The sequence below is a fragment of the Pinus tabuliformis genome, chromosome J (genome assembly GCF_031772625.1).
Source record: "Pinus tabuliformis cultivar Carrire ecotype Pingquan chromosome J, CPIR1, whole genome shotgun sequence".
Classification (NCBI taxonomy): Eukaryota; Viridiplantae; Streptophyta; class Pinopsida; order Pinales; family Pinaceae; genus Pinus; species Pinus tabuliformis.
The window spans coordinates 155,318,015-155,329,436 of NC_142295.1; positions in this window are offsets into that span (position 1 = coordinate 155,318,015).

The window sequence follows — 11,422 nt, forward strand, 5'->3', positions numbered from 1 at the left end:
GCATCGTTAGAAGTATATGTCTAGTTGCATATGGTTACATGTCGCTTACATGTTGATTATATGTCTCTTGACTAAATCCTTGTATATCAGGTGCATTCTTGAATGTTTTGATTACATGTATTAGTCTTGTAGGTTGGTTACAAGAATTGATCACTTATGCTCGACTACATGCATTCGTACGTAAGTGTAGTTGGTTAGGCATTACTTATGCATGTTACTAGTTGCATGTAACGATGTGTACATTGGAGTAATGGTTGTTGTCATGCATGAGGTCTTAGCATGCATTGTTGATATGGCCTTGCATTCATGACTGGACCCTAGCTAGAATTATGTTTATGCATTGATGCATTTATTCAATATATGTATATATGTTGACATGATTATGTTATACATGTACCATAATGATTTGATGATCTTGCAGGCAAGGTATCCTCCCCCAATTATGCTAAGGTACGTTGGTTTATTGTGATTTGGTTTAGCTGACATAGTATGCCTTAAAGGAAAGAGATCACAAGGCTAGCAAGGTGGTAGACTACATAAAATCTCCCTATGCATCAGATGGGCAGAATGGTGCGGGACACTCTTCTGACTTGGAAGACACATTAAGAAGTCTAAAGGAAGAAATAAGGAGTTGAAAAGCAGACAATAACAATGCAGACACAAGAGAAACAAGCAGAGGTGAATGCGATACTACTTCAGAGTTTGTTAGATTTGCAGTGACAGGGGCCACTTCGGATCAGCCATGGACATGAGGACAAAACTTATGGGGTGTATGTCAGTAGGTCTCCTAGTAGACACAGGTCAGATAGACCTGACACGATCATAGATGGAAGGCTATTGGACACTTTGGATATGAGAGGTGATAGACGCAAGTAGTATTCTAGTTCTGGTTCTGACATGCACAATGATCATTATCGTTATCATCCTTACAGGAGGATTGATAGGGGATACTTTCCGGATGAGTTTAAGAAGGCAAAGCCACCTACCTTTGATATAGAGATGAAGAAATCATGGGATGCAGAAGCATGGTTTCTTAGTATGAAGAAATTCTTCTGATTACATGATTATTTAGAAAACATGAAAGCAAAGATAGCCACTTTTAGTCTCAAAGGTAAAGCGGATATTTGGTGGGAAGACGTGAAGAATGTCAAAGGTATACATGAGGAAGATTTGACTTGGTATGCATTTGAAAGGCTCCTTAATAATAAGTACTTGTCGGATAGGAACTATGATGACAGAGCTAAGGAGTTTATGAGTTGCAGATGGGTTCTATGACAGATGATGAGTATACCAGCATGTTTTTGAAGTTGTTGAGATATGTGCCTTACCTCAGGGAGGAGAAGGCCAAGGTTTAGAGATTCATTAGTGGATTTCCAATAGCATATAGAGACTAGATTGAGTATGATGACCCTAGATCGTTGGAGGAGGCCATTTGAAAGTTGAAGCATTGTTATGAACATTCGAAGCGCAAAGTTGAGCCTAATCATGCCTTGAAAAGAAATGAGAAAGCTAAAGGAAAATGGCCACCAAAGAGAGGAAGACCTCAAGATGCAATTGAGAAAGAAAATTTAGTTCCTTACAAGAGATTCAATACATTTGAGAAGGGACGTGGAGAGAAGTAGGCTACAGGTAGTGGTATGGAACCATTGCAGTGTTAGATATGTGGTAAGGATCATCGTAAGAGCGATTGTCCACAATATCAGAGTGGTAGTAGACCACAGATCTATAGTTCTCAGGAGATGCATACAGTTGGTGATGTTGGTCATAGAATTCCTTGGATCTATGCAGCTATGGAAAACAGGCAGGTGGAACATCCAACATCTATATTTGAGATGGACGGTGAGCTTTGTGATCAATTTGTTTCTATTTTGATTGATCCTGGATCTAACTATAGTTATATTAATCCTGACCTGGTGGATAAGTGTGGTTTTAGAAAACAAGTGCATGAAGAATCTTGGTTGGTATAGTTGTCTATAGGTACGAAGAAGAGAGTTCACCATTGGGTGAGATCTTATGCATTTGAGTTAAATGGTATGCCTATAGCAGCGCACTTGAATGTATTTCCATTGGGATTATATAGTATGATTTTGGATATGGATTGGATATACCTTCATAGAACCAAAGTGGATTGCTTCAACAAGGCCACTAAGTGTGCGGATGATAGTGGGGAAAAAAGGACTTTGCAGGGAAAGAAGAAGCCTACATTAGTGAGGATGGTTACCGCTATGTAGGCTAGGCGTACATGCATAAAAGATTGTGTGATGTTTGTAGTACACATTTATAGTGATAAAGGTAAGGAAGTTGAGGATGCATATGTGTTAAGCAGGTACCCAATTTTGTAGTGGTTTTAGGATGTATTTCTTGAGGACATTACAAAGTTTCCACCTCACAGGGAGGTAGACTTTTCTATTGAGTTGGTGTCAGGGGCAGCTCCAACATCAAAGGCACCTTGCATGATGAGTACACTTGAGTTGGTTGAGTTAAAGTTGCAGTTAAAGGAGATGCTTGACAAGGGAAACATTAAGCCAAGTGTATCGCCTTAGGGTGCAGCAATGTCGTTCGTGAAGAAGAAAGATGGTACTCTTAGATTATGTATTGAGTACATACAACTAAACAAGGTAACGATCAAGAACATGTACCCTTTTTCGAGGATCGATGATTTTTTCAATTCGCTGAAGGGAGCAGTAGTGTTCTCTAAGATCGACTTGAGATCAGGATACCATCAGGTACGCATCAAGGAAGAGGATATCTTCAAGATTGCATTCAGGACTAGGTATGGGAATTGTGAGTTTGTTGTTATTCCATTTGGTTTGACTAATGCTCTAGATACATTTATGTGTTTGATGAATAGTGTGTTTCATCCTTATCTAGACAAGTTTGTTATTGTGTTCATTGATGAATTATTAGTATATTCTAAAAATGAGGAAGAGCATGATGAGCATTTGGCAACAGTGTTGAGATTACTAAGAGAGCATCAATTGTATGCTAAACTTAGCAAGTGCAGTTTCTTTCAGATTGAGGTACATTACTTGGGGCATGTTGTTTTGAAGGATGGCATAACAGTGGATCCAAAAAAGATAAGGGCTATCATGGAGTGGGAAGCTCCTAAGAATGTGGATGAGGTGAGATCATTTATGGGATTGGCAGGTTACTACAGGAGGTTCATTAGGAACTTCTCATGTATTGCATATCCTATCACATCATTGCAGCGAAAAAGTAAGAAGTTCGAATGGACATGAGAATGTGAGGCTAGTTTTGAGCAGCTTAAGCAGTTGTTGACACATGCACTAGTGCTAAAGATTGCAAATCTAGACAAGGAGTTTGTAGTATGTACAAATGCTTGCAAGAGAGGATTTGGTGGAGTTCTCATGCAAGAAGGACAGGTAGTGTGCTATGAATCACAGAAACTGAATGAGCACGAGCAGAACTATCCGATACATTATCTTGAGCTAACAACGATTATACATGAATTGAAGATGTGGAGGCACTATCTTCTTGGAAGGAGGTTTACATTGATGAGCGATCACAGTGGGTTGAGGTATTTGTTTGATCAGCCGAATCTGAATTCCAGCCAAGCTAGATGGTTGGCCACCCTTAGTGGGTTCGACTTCGAGATCAGGTACCATAAAGGGAAGGAGAACCAGGTTGCAAATGCCCTTAGTAGGAAGGTAAAGGTAAATCATATAGCATCTATGAGCTCTTATGGGATAGAGTTACAGGATAGGATCTTGCAGGTAGGACATCAGGATGATAAATACATGGAGATTATGCACAGGTTACAACAGAGCACAAGCACAAGTATAGGTACAGGTATAGGTGATCTGGATGCGGACTATTGTCTCACAGAAAATGGTTTGGTAAGGTTTAGAGACATGATCTATTTGTTGAATTGCAGTGAGCTCAAGAAGCTTATCTTGAGGGAGTTTCACACCAATCCATACTCAGGTCATCTAGGATATCATAAGACATTAACGGTGGTGAAGAATTTCTGCAATCGGCCGAATCTAAAGAAGGAAGTGGCAGAGTTTGTGGCTAGATGTTTAGATTTTCAGTAGGCCAAGGAAGAATGTAAGCATCCAGGTGGTTTACTACAACCGATGGCGATTTTGGAATGAAAATGGGAGGTCATTTCCATGGATTTCATTACAGGTCGTCCGAGGACAGTGAGGAAGCATGATTCTATTATGGTCGTGGTTGGCAGGTTGAGCAAGGTAGCTCACTTCATTCCAGTAAAGAATACATATTCAGCTGGTGAGGTAGCACAAGTGTTCATCAGAGAAATAGAGAGATTGCATGGTGTTCCGAAGAATATTGTGTTGGACATGGATGCAAAGTTTACTTCCAAGTTTTGGAAGGAGATATATGCAGGTTTGATTACAGAGTTGGCTTTCAGTACAGCTTATCACCCACAGATAGATGGACAGACAGAGAGGGTCAACAAGATCTTGGAGGATATGTTGAGGATGTATGTGATGCACCAACATAGGAAATGGGAGGAGTATCTTCCATTGGTTGAGTTCACATACAATAATGGTTATCAAGAGTCATTGAGGATGAGTCCTTTCAAGGCATTGTATGGGTGGAGTTATAACACTCCCATTACCTGGAATGATCCAGTGAACATGGTACTTATTGGACTAGATATGTTGGCATATATGGAGGAGGAAATGTAGGTTATAAAGAAGAATATAAAGGCAGCACAGGATAGACAAAAAAATTATGCAGATCCATTAGGGGAATTTTGAGGTCTAAAATGGGACTCCTAAGGAAATTATAAAATAATAGTGGAAATAATAAAATAAGATTACATTACATCATCGAATTTTAGAGGGAAAAAAGAAAAAAAATATTTTTCCAACTCGTATTTTCAACTTATTTCCCTATGGGTTTACTCAAATTTCGAGTGAAAACACTCGTTGGATGCAAAATTTGATTCCTCATCAAAGGAGTACCCATGCTGCATACTTCCAATGGACCCTACTACACGAAAATGAGAAATACATGAAAAACATGATTGCAAACACTTTTTTTCATTCATTTTTCGTGTAGCAGGGTCCGTTGAAAGTATGCAACATGGGTACTCCTTGGATGAGGAATTAAATTTTGCATCCAATGAGGACTCCCGCTTGAAATTTGAGTAAAACCTTAGGGATATAAGTTTAAAATATGAATTGAAAAAGTAGTTTTATTATTTTTTAATCTTTTTACTTTTTTATTCCAAAAATGGTGAATCATCCCCCATGGTTGACATCATCATCTTGAATCCTATTGGTTCTTATAAAGTGGAAGGAGACTCGACATCTTTCTTGTAGAAATCCATGTGACCCATGCCAATATCCACAAGAATGTTCACAATGTTTCTCAACAAAGACTGGTCATTTGGTTCTCCCTCGTACTCTATATTAATTAGTTCAAACACCACATTAGTCACTTTATTTTACACGCCATGATAAACCAATTGACGTACACACATGACTCCCACTTTTGTTAGTGAATTGAGAAAAAAATTCCCACGAAATGATGTTCAAAATAGCAAAACAAGTTTGACATGAATCAAACCTAAGGAGGCTTTTGAGTGCACATTTTTTAGAAAGCGATATAAATGTTTATGTGCTGTAATAGAAGAAATTCATATTTTAAATATTTTTTTAGAATCTCTGTCAATTTTACGATGCCCTTCTGAATAATATCCCATCCTTGGTTGAATTATAATGTATTATCAATTGATTTAATAATCATCCTCTATATTTTTAAAGTGGTAATTGGCCACCTTTATTAGCCTTCAACTTCTATTAAGTGAGGTGTTGCAAGATTATAGAGAGATCATGCCTTATACCCATCATCTTATTTAGCGCGACCCAATGATTTTATTGACTCTTATTTGTTCTCGTTGTTGCCTAAAATAAAATAAAAGAAAGGAATTGTCTTACAATCTGAGGAAGACTAGTCTTGCATTAGATAATTCTTAATTACCATTGTGTCGTTTCTTACAATACTGAGAAGATCAATCCAATCTTATTTTGAAGTCCACTTTATGATGAGCTCTTTACCTTATCACCAAATTATGGTTAATCATAAATGGATCCAATGATGGATGTAAATTATAGGATTGGAATTTGATGGAATAAAAGCCTTAAATTAGGTGTTTGCCCATCAAATAAAAATACCATGTTAAGTGCTTAAACTCTTCCCTAAAACGTATTTTGACGTTTAACCTATTTTCTAGACCATCATTAATTTACATTACGAACTACTAAAAATGTTCACAATGGAAAAGCTACACACTTTTTAGAATTCATAGAGGTATGGTACCATGATACAATAATTATTGAATTAATACTATGCAACAAAACTTCATTTGAACCATGAGCAGAATATGATATACAAGCTTGAGAGTACACTATATAGCTTGCTTGATATACTTTTAGATCATTCCAATTTCTTTGTGGCTCATCTACATTTTAATTGTCCCAATTTATAGACTCCAAATTTTCACTAGGTCAGTCACTTGTATGATTTCAGTATTAACAAGTTCAATATACCATTTATGGACATTGACATATTTGAGAAGCCCATGACCCAACAACCTGATGGCAAAATTTTAGCTTCCATGTTATAAGGTGTGTGCTAAGATGTTTCATCTTGCTAACATTACCCATCCATTTCCTATTCAAGTACTCATTCTTGATCCCCCATGCATGCAACACGGACATTGCACCTTGCCAACATGCCTCTATAGCTGAAGGTCAGCTATTTGATTTCCCATTGCTTCTTTTTAAAATTTTTTATTAATAGGAATTTAAATTATAGTTCTATGCAACTAAATACTTATATCTTCAACACACTGAAGTCACAACTCCAAGTTTTTGTAATATCCCAATTTCTTAACCTCATGTATGTAATGTAAATAATTTTATAAAAGAAACATGGGCTGAATTATGGGACACAAATTCAAGAGGCTAATGATGGTTTCTTGCTTGGGATGTTTAGTTTACTTGTTGTAGGAAAAAGTAGACAGTTTGGACAACCATTAAAGGCTAGTTGTTGTATGTCTTAATGGGCTAGTTCATGAATTTAATGGAACTGCAAGGAAGTACGTAGGGTCATGTTCTCTTGAAGAAAATGGAACGCAAGAAAGAGGTGTGCAAAGGGTATGCAACATTGATTGCGCGTAACCAACAAGTAACAAAGAGGAAGGTGTGGACACTTTTCATTGGTTGACGAGATTTGTTAGCAGAGTCCTTGTTAGAAGGATACAAGCGGAAAAGAGGAGAAAAATGCAAGGAAAAAGAAACACTGATAGAATCACGACGTTAGGAGATGAATATCAGAGAAGACCTCGACATTGAACAACAAAAGGAAATAGAAGGGCAAGCAGGAGTATCTTGGAAAAAGAAAATGCAGAGGGAAATAGAAACATTCAGTTGGAAATATAAGTCAGGGAGGAAATCACTTCTAGGTGGGGAAGAAATTTCCTCTTGAGTCCCCATTAGCTGGAGGGTGGAGATGGTGATTCTCGGAAAATCCCTAAGGGTTGGGGTGGAGGAATTATTCTCAGGAAAATTCTTGGAATGTTTCTAGATGACTTCCTTGTTGTATGTTTAATTTCATGTGGTTATGGATTCCCCAAGTTGGGTAGAACTATGGTGTTAAGTTTTGCAGGGTGTAGATGGCGAGTCTCTAGATTCCCTATGTATTTTGTTGCTCGTGATTCTGCTGAAGGGTGGAGATAATGAGTTTTTGGATTCAATGTGTAACTTGGAGGGTGGAGATGGCGAGTCTCTAGATTCCTTTTACATTGTTGATCACAACTCAATTGAAGGGTGGAGACCACGAGTCTCTGAAGTCCCCATGCATTGTTGATTACCACTTAGTAGGAGCGTGGAGGTGGAAGTATCTCTGGAGATCTTGGAGTAATTGGAGTTGGTGTTTTAGCCTTCAGAAATAGACCCCTTAGTCTCTGGAATATGGCTTGGGGGTGATAGATACAAGTAAGCATTGGACGCAACTATCTATGGTTGGGTGGAGAGTCATAGTCCCAAAATTAGTTGCCCATAACTCATAAGCTAAGTGTTTCTCTATATTAATGAATTGTGTAGTTACATTCCAGTTCAGAATGGTGTAAGTGTACACGAGAGATGACTGTATGAAGCATTATTGCAGGAATTGAATATTATGTTGTGTTAACCATAAAGGCGTTGTGATGCCATGTAAGAATGAAGGCTAAGTGTAAAATTATTTAGCTTGAACATTCTTCTTCTTTACTACAATATGACGACTCTGTTGATTTCAAGCTTGTCTTGCATTGTTGTGTTGCAATGTGGTAATGGGGAGGACTTCCTCTTCTTTTATTCTCATTGATTTGGTATTTTATGTGAGGGTCTCCTTCAAGTATTCAGTGATGTGTACCCTGGTGTTGGGGCTATACATCCATTTATCAATAACTTAGTCTAATAAATTTATATTCTATGTTGTGTGAGGCATGACCTTATGAGCTTATTGAATTGACTTTGACTTTAAAGTTCAGTATTTCATACAAAGATGCATCCTTCCTATGCACTTGTTAAGGCTGAAGTCTCAAGGTTGAGTGTGTTGTGTTTGTGCAACGATGGTGTGGGAAAAATCCCTGCTTGAATGACCAGTTTAGTCTCAGTGATAAGTTCAATTAGTACTCCATAATGGGTATGTATTGGGAGCTTCTATTATTAATTTTCCTGGAATTCTCGTCCAAAAAATTGAGATGTTGTAGGCTTGACTTACTACTAGTAAATTAATTGTGCTTAGGGTCCATGCTAGTAATTGGAATTAACAGGAGAATCCCTTGTTTCCTCGAGTATTGTTGATTCCTTTATGGCCTTTTGGTAATCACATGCTTTAAAGTTGTCGTTGTAAGATCTTCATGTTGGTTGGACCTTCAACAGAGGCCTTGGAATCTCTAGACTGAGTTTGACTTGTTCTCCATAAGTTATTGAGGAATTGCAGAGACTGCAAGTCTTGAAGAGTTGAATGGGAGAGTCCCTATCTCATATTGTGTTTTCTGTTGTTAAGGACCTAAAGGAGTAGAACTACTCATAAGCTCAAAAGGGATAACACTAGTGCATGCTTCATATAGCCTAAATAGTGATGTTTAAGTGTTGGCATGAGTTTAAGCATTTGCACAACCATCGCGACAGAGCCATGGTTGTGAACCTTCACAAATGGCTCAGGTGACAACCTTATCTCATTCCCTTAACCTTTAACTTTATCCATGGTCGTGGTGGGAGGTACCAAGCCAGGTGAGGGATGGCTCCAAGGCCATATAAATAGTTGTCATACCGTAACATAACTCAATGCAAGGCCAACGTAATAAGCAGCCAAGATTAAGCGGTGGAGGAAATCCACGACTAGGAAAGGGCTTGAGATGACATAATCCCAGAGGGGTCGCATCCCGGAAGCCTACATAAAGTCACTCAAAGGGGAGAGCCAGGATGACAAGGACTAGAATAAGTTGGTAAAGCCACCAGCTTGACTCCAGGGCACATAAGCTCGGAGGTTGTTCCCCAGAAGTATAAAGAGGAGCACACACTTAAACAAGTGGAGTGACGTGAGCCCGGGCTAGGGTAGCATACACACTCGCCTGACAAAAAACACAATGGAGTTATGAAAACCCACATATGGGTCACCACGGAGGGTCAATCCTAGAGTAAGACATCAAGCACATGATTGCAATGGCCAGATAACATAGCCAAGGAGATGGGAAGTTTGATGGAAAATAACGGTCGTAGAGGAGTTGATGATATATATGTATATGTATGTATTTGTACATATAGGTAAAGGTTGCATTTTAATGCAAAGAACGGGGTCAGGAACCTAATCCCATCAATGGTTCAACAATAATTAACCATTTTCCATGTGGATAAAAATTTTTAAACCCCATTTCCATAACGACACCTTGGATCTTGGGTTAGTATAATAATTATCCTGCTTATAACTTGTGTTCTGGTGAGGATTTGGGGGGGTTGTTACACTTTCTAACCTTGATTTGCAATCCTCAAGGACCTTGCCAAGCCAACCTTTCAACCAAATAATACTCCACCCACCCAAGTTACAATGTTTAATAAAAATCTAATTTCCAATAGTTTCTAATGTAATTTTAAATAAACCATTGTATTATGAAAATTCTGGTGATGAATAATTTCTATACTTATTCAGAAAAGCTCACAATAAATGTTCTTATACATAAAACCAGAGTATAGGAGAAGGAAGGAATGTATCAAAGATTATACATACTACTACAACTAATGACTCACAATTACATTAATCAACTGTTGTTAATTTTTGGTAATATTACATTCTCTTTTCTAGTAGGTCAATTTCTTGACTTTAGAATCTTAGATTGACCTGTAAAACTCAATTACTTTGTACATTTTCAGTTGGTTGATTTCTTGAGTTTATATTTATCTCTAAAATTACTTTCCTCATGAAAACAATGGAAAGCGATGGGTCAACTAGATATGCAATTCCTAATTCAATGAATGCATATAAATATACCTAACATGTCGCAGGGTTATGGAGTGACATGTAGCGTATGCTATCCACATGGAGCTTAGTGCCATGTCACCATGGGACTTATTCCTTGGCTTTATTTCGAAGTGTTATGTTGAAAAGTGATTGTAGCCAATGGGATCTATGACTTAACAAAAGATGTGTGATGCATGGGGGCTTCACTCAATTAAAACCTCTGACATATCACGTGCATTCGTGGCATACTAAACAATGCCCTTAATTTGACTACATATTGAAAAATACCTCTAAAAGTCACATTATTTAACCCCCTACCAATCCTTAGAGAAATTTTGAGGTCTAAATTGGGTCTCCTAAGGAATATTATAAAATAATAAGTGGAAATAATAAAATAATATTATATTACATCATCAAAATTTAGAGGTAAAAAAGGAAAGAAACTAATTTTTTCAACTCATATTTTCAACTTATCTCCTTATGATTTTACTCAAATTTCAAGCGGGAGCACTCATCACATTTTTCATAATTTCTCATTTTTCGTGTAGTAGGGTCCATAGAAAGTATGCAACATGGGTACTCCTTGGATGATGAATTAAATTCCACATCTAATGAGTGCTCCATCTCAAAATTTGAGTGAAACCGTAATGAGATAAGTAAAAAATAAGAGTTGAAAAAATTAATTTTTTATTTTTTAATCTTTCTACTTTTTTACTCTAAAAATGGTGAATCATCCCTCATGGTTGAAATCATCATCTTGAATCCTATTAGTTGTTAAAAAGTTGATTTTGGTTGTACATTTTTGTTTTGAGGCCCATTTTTGACAATTTCTCTAATGACGAACTCAATACACCTCCCCAATTTAAAAAACCCCTACTTTCACTAGATATCATAGGTATTTATTTTTTCATTAACATTTTTT